Genomic DNA, 10,517 nt, shown 5'->3' with positions numbered 1-10,517 from the left:
CATAGGTTTTGTCCAATTTTCTAGTTATTTAAGGCAAGATACTTGTTACTCAATCTTGGCTAAATGTGGAAGTCTTCTTGAGTCCTCCAGGTTGGAACCATTTCCCAAGGAAGTTGGATACTCAACATTAGCCACCTGTGGGTAACTAGGTCAAACTTCTGAGTTTCTGTAGCTCATTTCTGTTGAAATCTTTACTAGAATGGTTGGTATTTGACCACAAAAACATTTTTGGAACATTAAATAAAGGGGAGTATGGGTGAGGTGGCCACAGGGCATTAACTTTAAGATGAACACAGTCACATTCCAGAATTGCAGTCAACCCTAATTTGGTTTACTTACATCCCAAATTAAGAGTTTTCTGCATTCAGACCTATTTGTGTGGGTGAGATCAAGGCTGTTGGGCAGGTAAAATCCTACCTCACTAAGCAGCACGTGTGAGCTCACCATGCATGGATGCCTCTGGAGTTTACTACTTTCAGGCCAGGTGGGCTGACAACTTTCTCCCTGAAATATTGGAAATAATCTTGGTGTGTAGCTCTTTAAAGCCCATTTTGAACAAAATCAGGCCAATTTAGCAAGCAATTAAAAACTAATTAAAATCTTTGCATTATCTTCATGGGAAGCATCATACATTGCAGTTACTTGTGAATGTTCTTATAGAATCAAGTATCCCTAAAGTATAGTTGGCCCTGGAGCAAGAGGCAGCTCTCTGATGATAGCTGATGGTGCTTTCCGTCAAGGCTCGTGGGAGCTCATGTACTGTCTTAGTTTAGATCTCGAGAGCTTTCTGAAGGGTTAGGCCTACTGTCATTGATGCAGCTTTCGGTACATTCTTCAAGTGCTCCTGTGCTCAGCTTTTCTTTAGTGCTTACAAGGTGCCAAGTAGGCTGCGAGGAAGATGAGCAAGTTGAATACTTTCTAAAGTAATATGAAGCTTTACAGCACTAGAAATCTCTTTAATTCCCTCATTGCTTCTAAAATGCATTTCAGATCTGTCGCCATTGGTACAATGCTCAGAGTCACTGAGGAATTATTTTTGACTTGGTGTTTATATTTAAAATTTGCTAGTGATGGGCCGGCCCGGTGGCTTAGCGGTTAAGTGCACGCGCTCCGCTGCCGGCGGCCCGGGTTCGGGTCCGGGCGCGTACCGACGCATCGCCTGTCCAGCCATGCTGAGGCGGCGTCCCACATACAGCTACTAGAAGGGTGTGCAACTATGACACACAACTGCGTCCTGGGGATTTGGGGAGAAAAAGGGGGGGAAAAAAGGAGGAGGATTGGCAACAGATGTCAGCTCAGGGCCGGTCTTCCTCAGAACAGAAAAAAAGAGGAGGATTGGCATGAATGTCAGCTCAGTGCCGATCTTCCTCACACACACACACACACACACACACACACACACACACACACAGAGAAAACAACTGTCATAGAGAAACTCAACGAGTTACATAAAAACTCAGACAGAAGGACAGTTCGAGGAGCTCAAGAATAAAATTAACGAACAGAAGGAATACTTCAACAAAGAGATTGGAGCTCTAATAGAAAAACCAAACAGAAACTCTAGATATGAAGGACACAAATAGTGAGATTAAAAAATAAGGTTAAAGGCATTAAAAAAAAAAAAAAAAAGAGCAGACCCTATGGAGGAGAGAATTAGTGAGGTCTACGATAGAAGCCTAGAAATGCTCCAGGTAGAGGAGGAGAGAGAACTAAGATTTTTAAAAAACCACGAAATTCTTTGAGAAATATCCAGCTCGATTAGGAAAAGTAACATAAGGCTTATAATCTCCCAGAGGGAGGAGAAGACAGGGAGAAAGGAGCAGAGAGCTTCTTCAAAGAAATGATTGCTGAGAACTTCCCAAACCTGGGGAAGGAACTGGACCTGCAAGTGCTGTGCGAGTCTAAGATGGGGCACATCCAGGGAGAGAATTGTGCCAGGGAAAGGGAGGCAGCAGTAAGTCATTGAGGATAAGGTCTTTAGAGGAGAGCGACTCTTCTCAAGTGGATGAGGTAGAAGGAGACCGGCTGGATTTGTGTGTGTGTGTGTGTGTGTGTGTGTGTGTGTGTGTGTGTGCGTGTGTGTGTGCGTGTGAGGAAGATCAGCCCTGAGCTAACATCCACGCTAATCCTCCTCTCTTTGCTGAGGAAGACCGGCTCTGAGCTAACATCTATATTGCCAATCCTCCTCTTCTTTTTCCCCAGAGCCCCAGTAGATGGCTGTATGTCACAGTTGCACATCCCTCCAGTTGCTCTATGTGGGTGTGGGAGATCAAGATTTGGCCACCCTGAAATATATCTCTTTACCTTTTTTTTTTTTTTTTACTTTGAGAATTTTCAAAGGGCCCTGGAACTTCTCAAAGACATTTGCTCTCTTCCTATAAGGAGGAAGATACTAAACTTATTAGGCTTATTCAGTATGTTAAATTACATGGAAAGCATTGTCAGACAAGTGACGATAAGCCTGCTCAGGTGCTATTATGTGGGTAAATGTTATTCATATAGGTGTTTTAAAATTGTATAACGTTACTGAAATGCTGATCTGTCCTGATTATCAGTCATAATTCTGGTTATTATTATTTTAAAGTGTTGTATGTCACAAAATTAACCAAATTTCTTTGTCAATTGCCATTTTGAGGTCTTGCTGTTTACAGACTTATTTCTTTGCTCTAATGCTTTTGCAAAATATGTTTCAACTTCAGAAAAATTCATGGAAAGGACTCTGATATTTACACTGGAATACAGGTTTCTGACAAACTTTCTGATCACGAAAATGAACGTGGTAAGAAATTACAGAAATCTGATGGAGAAACCGACTTCATGAAGCTGCTAACAAAAAGGTTGGGATCAAGAATGGATTACACAGGACTGAATCAACTGATAAGGATAATTATAATTTCTATGATTTTTCATTTGAAGTGTTGCTGAATTTTCAATGTTTTGTTTTTTCAGATTTAAGGAAAACTTTTTCTCTTTTCTCCTGAGCTAGCTATGATTTATAGCAATTTGGTAAATGATATTTTTGTCAGTAAAATTGAAATATTTATCTTTTTCTCTCTATCTGATCCCTCAAATTTGGAAACTCTTAGTGAGTGAGTATTGTTGTTTTCATGGCAATATAGTTACTTGCATAAGTTCAATAAGAATCTGTTCTCCTTATCACAGGACACAATTGGAAACACTGGTTATGTTACCAAGGTTGTAACTGGAACATCATATTTGCGATATCACCCTGCAGCTTCTGAGGAATGAAGATTTGACTTTATGGAATAAAGCCACACGGAAATATTGGCCTGGTACCTTATGTTCCAAGCAGCACTTACCAGGATAAGTCAAGAATGTCACTTATCTGTCAGGTACAAGGAACCTCGAAATATTTGGGGGGAACCTCAGAAGAGAGGAATTCACCCAAATCTATGGGTATTGCAGACAAAGTCTGATGACAAAATCCTTGGCTTTGCTTTCCTGGCCTCGAGAGACCTTTAAAGTTCAATGTGAGATTCCTTATCAAAAGTTCCAGCAAAGCAGATTTAAAAGAGCCTATGTGATCAACTGCTATTCTTGCTGTACTTATGTAAATAATTGGGCCAACTCTATTGGAACTAGACTTATTTTGCAAACTAGTTTTAATTTTGCTATCTTAATAAAAATGAGGGTGATTTTAGAGAGAAAAATTATATTTCGGTAAAAACTATTTCAGTATAAATTTGCGGATATTAGATCCTAGTTTTGTTGTCTTTTGAGGTTTTTGTCTTATATCTGTTGACTGGACTGGATCCTGATTTCTTCTAGTCTCCTGAAACATCTGGCGACAGATGTCCAAACTAACGTTTTTGATTTTTTTCCATCATTTTCATTGGAAATCGCTGAAAACTAAACCTGCCCTTTTTCCTGAAGACTTACAAACTGAAGCCGATGGACTGGACTTGATATAAACTTAAGAGATGACCTGACGACACCATCAGAGACATTTTAAACTGCAAAAGATACTTGGACGCTGACATCTGAAATGCTTCTTCACTGGCTGTCCTCCGAACTCAAAAACACGTTTCCAATCGGCTCCAACCATTAACCTTGTTTCTCTTTTGTTTCCATAGAAATGCTTCTATTAAATACTTGATTGCTTGCTTCCACAATATAGGCGTCACCTCGAGAGCCCACCTGCATCACCACCTTCTGAAATGAACTTAATTGAACCGACCTATTATCAGGACTAAGAAACGTGTTCAGTGAGATGAAACAATCTACCAACTCAGCTTCTGGACTATGAAACTTCTGTAAGTTTCAAAAGGACTGTGAAACTTTTAGTTTCAGAGGCGGGACTGTGGGAGATCAAGATTTGGCCACCCTGAAATATATCTCTTTACCTTGATTGTTTTCTCTGAGGGACATTTGACCTCCCCCACTAACTGCCTAAAGAATTCGACATGGTGGCTCCTTCCTGGAACAGATCTTCTATCATGATGGCTGTAATGATCATGTAAAATAGATGTTACAATGGGAGGGGCACCAAGCCCCTTTTATCCCAAAACTCTAACTCTCCCTGACCACATTCTCTACAGCTGACCCCGAAAAGAATGGTCCTCCTGCCCTCTGAAGTCCCAGGCCACTACCCACCCCCAACACGCTCCTCGCCTTTAGCTGCAATACTTAGGCAAGCAGCTTAGACAGAGGGACGAGTTGCTCATTTCTGAGTTTCTCCCATGTATACATGTTCTTAAACTTGGTATTATTTTCTCCTGCTAACCTGTCTCGTCGATTATTTGGCCAGCCATAAGAACCTTAAGGGAAAGGGCAGAGGGAGATTCTCCCTCTTCCCCCGACATGGGACACGGCCTCAGCGTGGCCGGAGAAGCGGTGCGTCGGCGCGCGCCCGGGATCCGAACCGGGGCCGCCAGCAGCGGAGCGCGCGCACATAACCGCTAAGCCACGGGGCCGGCCCTGACCAGCTGGAGTTTTGTTTCGTGTGTGTTAGCTATTGAGGCGGGGGAGCGGCAAGGAGGGAGAGGGGTGGTGGGGGTGGGGGTGGGGGTGGTGTGTCTGCTCTGGGTGAGGCGAGAAAACTCCCCAAGTGGAGATTTTTGTAGAAGGGTCCGGTCCGGCAGGACGGGAGGGTGCGCGTGGGTCCATTTAGCGAGCAATCAGAAGAATCTGTAGTCGCTGAGACTCAGGCCTCTTGGGAAAGAAGCAGAGAGAGGAGTTGAGCTTTGTTCCTCAGAGCAACTGGCGCCTCACGGGTAACCACAGAAGGTTCCCAGAACAAATGAAGTTGCGGGAGCCAGCGTGCCCTGTGTGCTGCTCTCAGCCCGAAGGCGGGCAGGCGGGCAGCTGCTCCCGTCCTGCACTCTCCCACGGTCCGGGTCCCGCCCCCAGCCCCACTCGCACCCACAGGGGAGGGCGGCCCCGGAACAAGTCTCCTCTCATCCACCATCATCTCGCCACCCTGACGGCTTTGCCCGAGATACCAACTCGGCTGTACCCACGCCCATGCGGGATTTTCCTTCGGACGAGGGGCCCGGGTTCACCACGGAGGATGAAACCCCTAGCCTTCCGTTGCCAAGTGGGTGGGACTCGCCAGCCAGGGGGGGGGGGGGAAGGGAGGTCAGGCCCATTCACTCCAATGGGCCTCACGGAATGGTTTCATTGAAATGCAGAAAGCTCTGCGGTCAAGTCGGAGCCTTTCACTTCGCCTCGGGCGTCTCTCCACTGAATGGCTCTCTTCAACTCCCCCACCCTTAGGCTGCAGCTTCCAAACTGCAGGGAGAGAGGGAGGGAGCATGGATGTCTGAGAAGCGCGACTCCTCTGGGACAGAAAGAGCACCCCCCCCGCCCCCGCTTTCCCTAACCCGCTAAACCACTTGAGAATCAGGGCCGTGGGGACTGACGTCCCGGTTTACGTCTTCCTCACTGCGTGGCGCGTGGCACGGGGCGGGGGCGGGATGGGGAGCCGAATCAAAGGGGGACACCAAACAGATAATCTCGGTGTGTCGGAGTTCACGGGACAAACGCGGGCTTGGAGTCCCGAGGGCCGGGAGAGGCCTGGCAGGGGATGGTTTGACTCATCCACCCTGGGTTACGGGCCCAGCAAGCAAACTCCTAACTGGCGACGCTCTGCTCTAGGTGCAGGTTTTGATCATTCGTCTTCAAGTCCGCTGGATCGGTCTGTCCTCCCTCTCCCACCTGCTTCCCGCGGGAAGTCCTCAGTCTCGTGCCGCATACCCACTGGCGATTTCACGCATCGCCTCCTCACCCTTAAGAAGAGGAAGGATGATGGACAAACATGAAGGAACCCCCACCGACAGCACCTCCGAGTGAAGGGGGGGGGGGGGGAGGGGCTCTCTCTCAGTGGGCGAACGGTGACTCCAAGTCGTGATCCCGAGATTTGACTTTAAAAATCAAATAACCCTGGAACAGTGAACTCGACGAGGAGGATGTGAACGTACCTCGTGCCACTGCCGTACGATTATGAAGGGTGAAAAGGCTAGGTTGTAAGTGCTGTCCATCTTGAAGCACCATTTTAAAGAACAGAACAATAAACACCCTCTCTCCTTGACCCGGAGCAGGGGATTGCCTGCGTCTGTCAGAGAGGGTCACGTCACCTGCACCGTGACCCACCAGGGTTCAGCCATTTGAAATCGGTCCTTCCTCTCGAGGTGACTAAAACTCGCCAATGACAGCAGGTTGTAGGCGCTGTCATTCCCGTCAAGGAAAGGCAGGGAGAATTTCAGCGTTTCAAAGCATACCCTGTCCCCCTTTCACAGCAAGTACCAGCTGAATTATGTGTAATTTCTGAATCGGCTTTCTCCCGGAGTCACTTCACTTCTCTCTCTTGGTGGTGGTGGTGGTGGGGGGGGGGGCAGGGCGCGCCGTGGGGGGGAGGCGGGGCGGCACTTGGAACCAGCGCAGAGCAGCTAAGGCTGTTGCCAAATCTTTCTGTCGGTGCCCACGCATGCAGACTGTGTGTGACCCGAAGGATGTACAGCATCCCACTGAGGGGTGAGGGTGGGGGAGTTTCCGGTGTGTAAGCCTGCGTTCAGCAGGCATAGGGGAGGAGAAACGATGTTCCCGCCGCTATCCCCCTTCTGAGTCCTTGGCTGAGCCCACCCCGGCCCGGTAACAAAAAGACAGATCCAGAAGAGAACGACAGAGAGATTAGGAACGCGTGCAAGGGCACGTCACTCGGGGAGAAGCCTAAAGCGGAAGTCACTCGAAGTGGCGGCTCTGACTGAATTCCAGCTCCTAGAGCACGTCACACCACGGACAATCCAGTTGTAGCGAAATGACAGGAGAAAGGAAAGCGGCTCTAGGCTTCCGAGGCCAGCCACCTGTGGGAAGGTCAATCAAGAGATGGGAGGAGTCAAGGTTTTGTTTGAAACAGAGTCCTCCGGGCTAGCGTCTGGGCTGACAAGCGTCCTCCTGGTTCAGGGAGGGCACCTTTCCCGTGGGAGCTTCATCTCCCGATTTCAGGTCAGGACGACAAGGGAGAGGTCCCGTGCCCTTCTCGCGCCCGCTGTTTCTCAAGGCCAGGGCCTCGAATTCCAAAGAACCCATGTGCCAGAGCGGGTCGATGTGGGGGCAACCTATTCCGGCTCCCTGACTTCACAGGGAAGACTGCTCTCTCCTCATTCTAGGGAAAGCTCCCAAACCACCGTCACCCAGTGCGGTCCACCTACACCAACCGTCCCTCCCTCCTTTCGAAATAATTTCTGCAGTGGCAGAAGGACGGACATGCCACACACGCCCCCCAGTCCACCTTCACCTCCACCCCCACCGTCTGCTTCCTTGAGGGCCGAAAGTGCTGCGTCCGAGAACGGAACGGGACTCGGAAACATTCTAAAGGGATGACTCGGGCCTGCCTGTTGAAAAAAGCACCCTGCCGTTAATCTGATTGGTCTTTCCCCGGGGTGTGTGTGGGGGGGGGGGGAGGGGGCGTTGTTAATTTTGAGGTGATGCGAATGTCCTGGAAATAAATACATATTGGTGACGGCTGTGCCACTGTGTGAATAGACTCCCAAGGCCCACCGGCTGGTGCACTTTTTAAAGGCTTGATTTTACAGGACGTGACCTCAATTTTCAGAGTGATGAAAATTAGGTAGGTGGGTCGGTCTGCAGGTAGTCGGCTTGTCGGTGGGTCTCCCTACCTTTATCACATACACACATAAAGGGAAGAGACAGACAGACGGAGACGGAGACAGCTAGTTCGTTATCGACACTGGGCACAGACATTCATCTGAGTGCTCTTACCCGTTCCCCAAGCTAATAACGTCTGTGTAGATCAAGATCACCCACATAGGAGAACGAGAACCACTTCCCAACAAGCAAGAGGGTCGGTGGGCCTCCACCTCCACCTCCACCTCCACCTCCACCTCCACCTCCACCACTTGCATTTGGCAGAGGAGTGGGAAAGCCGGATGGTGGCAAAAAAAGGAAGGCCCATCCCGACGAGAGGTGTTTGGCGTGTGGAAAAGCTGGAGGCGGGCTGACTAGAAGAAGGGCGTCCTATGTAACGGGGGGGGGGGGGGGGGGGGGGAGCAGATTTGCTTTCCTCTTTGCTCCCAAGTTGGGTGGGAGGGAGAGGTCCTAAGTCAGGGGCCCAAATGAGGACAGCCGTCAGTTGAGTGGTGACCCTGAATCTCTGAGCGTTTTGGGCCCATCGCCGCGGAGGTGTGCTTTGGGCTTTGCAGCCCGAAAGCCCTCCTCCTGTGAGTTTTCCGCCGGACGCCTTTTGTGGAAAGAGAAACTCGATTGTGCTGCCTGCCTGCCTCCGTCCCTGCCAGCCTCCCTTCTTTCCTCCTGCTCCGTTCCCTCCCCCCTCCTCGCTCTAGCTCTCTGAATACAAAGTAAGGACAGTAATTGTTTTTTTCTGTTTTGACATTTTTTACTTACTTACTTACTTACTTACTTACCTTTTTTTTTATTTATTTATTTATTTACTTATTTATTTATTTATTTATTTATTTACTTATTTATTTGTTTGTTTGTTTATTTATTTATTTATTTATTTCCCCCAAAGCCCCAGTAGATAGCTGTACGTCCTAGTTGCACATCCTTCTAGTTGCTGTACGTGGGACGCGGCCTCAGCGTGGCCGGAGAAGCGGTGCGTCGGTGCGCGCCGGCGATCCGAAACCTGGCGGCCAGCATCGTAGCGCGCGCACTTCACCGCTGAGCCACGGGGCCCGCCCAAGGAAAGGACAGCCATTGTGATAGCTCCATTTAGAGACATACGCCGACGCTACCAAGTGTCCGCGCCCTACATTTTTCTGTATGTTACCAATTTCTCTCTCCAGGCCTTGTCTAGTGGCATGCGGCAATCTTTGTCAATGATAAAAATTATTGTCGGAACCACCATGACAACCCTGCACCTCCGACTGCCCGCCGGAGTGCTTCCCACACCTCACTCCCAGCGCTCACCCCCACCCCGCCGGCCATCCTCTCTCCTGTCTTCCCCCTTGCCGGCCCCGACCGGCCCAAGCCGGCTATCTGGTCGACCTCTTGGAGCGCTATATAAGCGGCCGCCAGGCAGGTGGCGCCCGACAAGCAGCCTCATCGTCAGCGGGACGGCTCAGGATCGCGGAGCAGGGAGGCTGCAGCGCCGGCCGGCCAGGTGCTTGGCCGGGTCCCGATCCCCCTCGGGTCTCGTTTCTCGGCCCGAGGCGAGCAGAGGGGGAGAGGCCAGCCCGGTCCCGGAAAGGGGCCTTGGCAACTTTCTTCCGAACGTCCCTGGGACAGGGGCGTCTGGCGGCTAGGGGACGGAGCCGTCCTCCACACGCCTTCGTGCCACAGGCCGGCCGGGCCGGTTCCGGGTCCTGCGGTCGACGTGGAAATCTCAGCGGAGGCATCCCTGCCTGGGCTCCCTTCAGCCGGCGCGAGCGATTCCCGCCCGTGCGGATTTAGAAATGTCCGAGAAGCGAACGAGACCTGGCCCTCCCGCGTCGCCTGGGATCCATCGGGCACCCCTTGTGGATGGAGGACGTTTCCTTCGGTGTTTTCCTTTTTTTTCCTCTCTTGAATCTGCTTCTTTTTTGGCTGCCGCTGCCGCCACCGCCGCCACCGCCACCGCCACCAAACATCACTAAACGATAGTCATGAAAACGGTAATGGTTAGAACAATAAAATGTTAATTGCGTGTTTCTTTGCTTTCAACGACTAGAGAGGTATGATTTATGATACTGCATGATCGATCTTTTTCGCCCTCTCTGGATTTCATCCCAGCCAACCAGCCGTCCCATCTGCGCACCAAGTCCAGGTCGGACAGCTGGTCGACCCGGGGAACCGGGACCCCCGTCGTCCCGAGGGTCCGCAGGGCCTCGGGACCTTCAGACCCTAGCGGCCTCGCGTGCCCAAACACACCATGGGGGAGGTGTGGCGCCGCCGCTCGGCAGGGACATCTGGTCGACCCGAGAGGCGCGGGACCAGGGGCTGTCCGGATGGGACAGCCGGTCGACGCGAGCGGCCCGGGACCAGGGGCTGTCCGGATGGGACAGCCGGTCTACCTCACACAGTCACGAGCCCAGGGGCTA

This window comes from Diceros bicornis, chromosome 32 (genome assembly GCF_020826845.1).
Source record: "Diceros bicornis minor isolate mBicDic1 chromosome 32, mDicBic1.mat.cur, whole genome shotgun sequence".
NCBI classification, from domain to species: Eukaryota; Metazoa; Chordata; class Mammalia; order Perissodactyla; family Rhinocerotidae; genus Diceros; species Diceros bicornis.
This window is presented reverse-complemented; position numbering follows the sequence as displayed.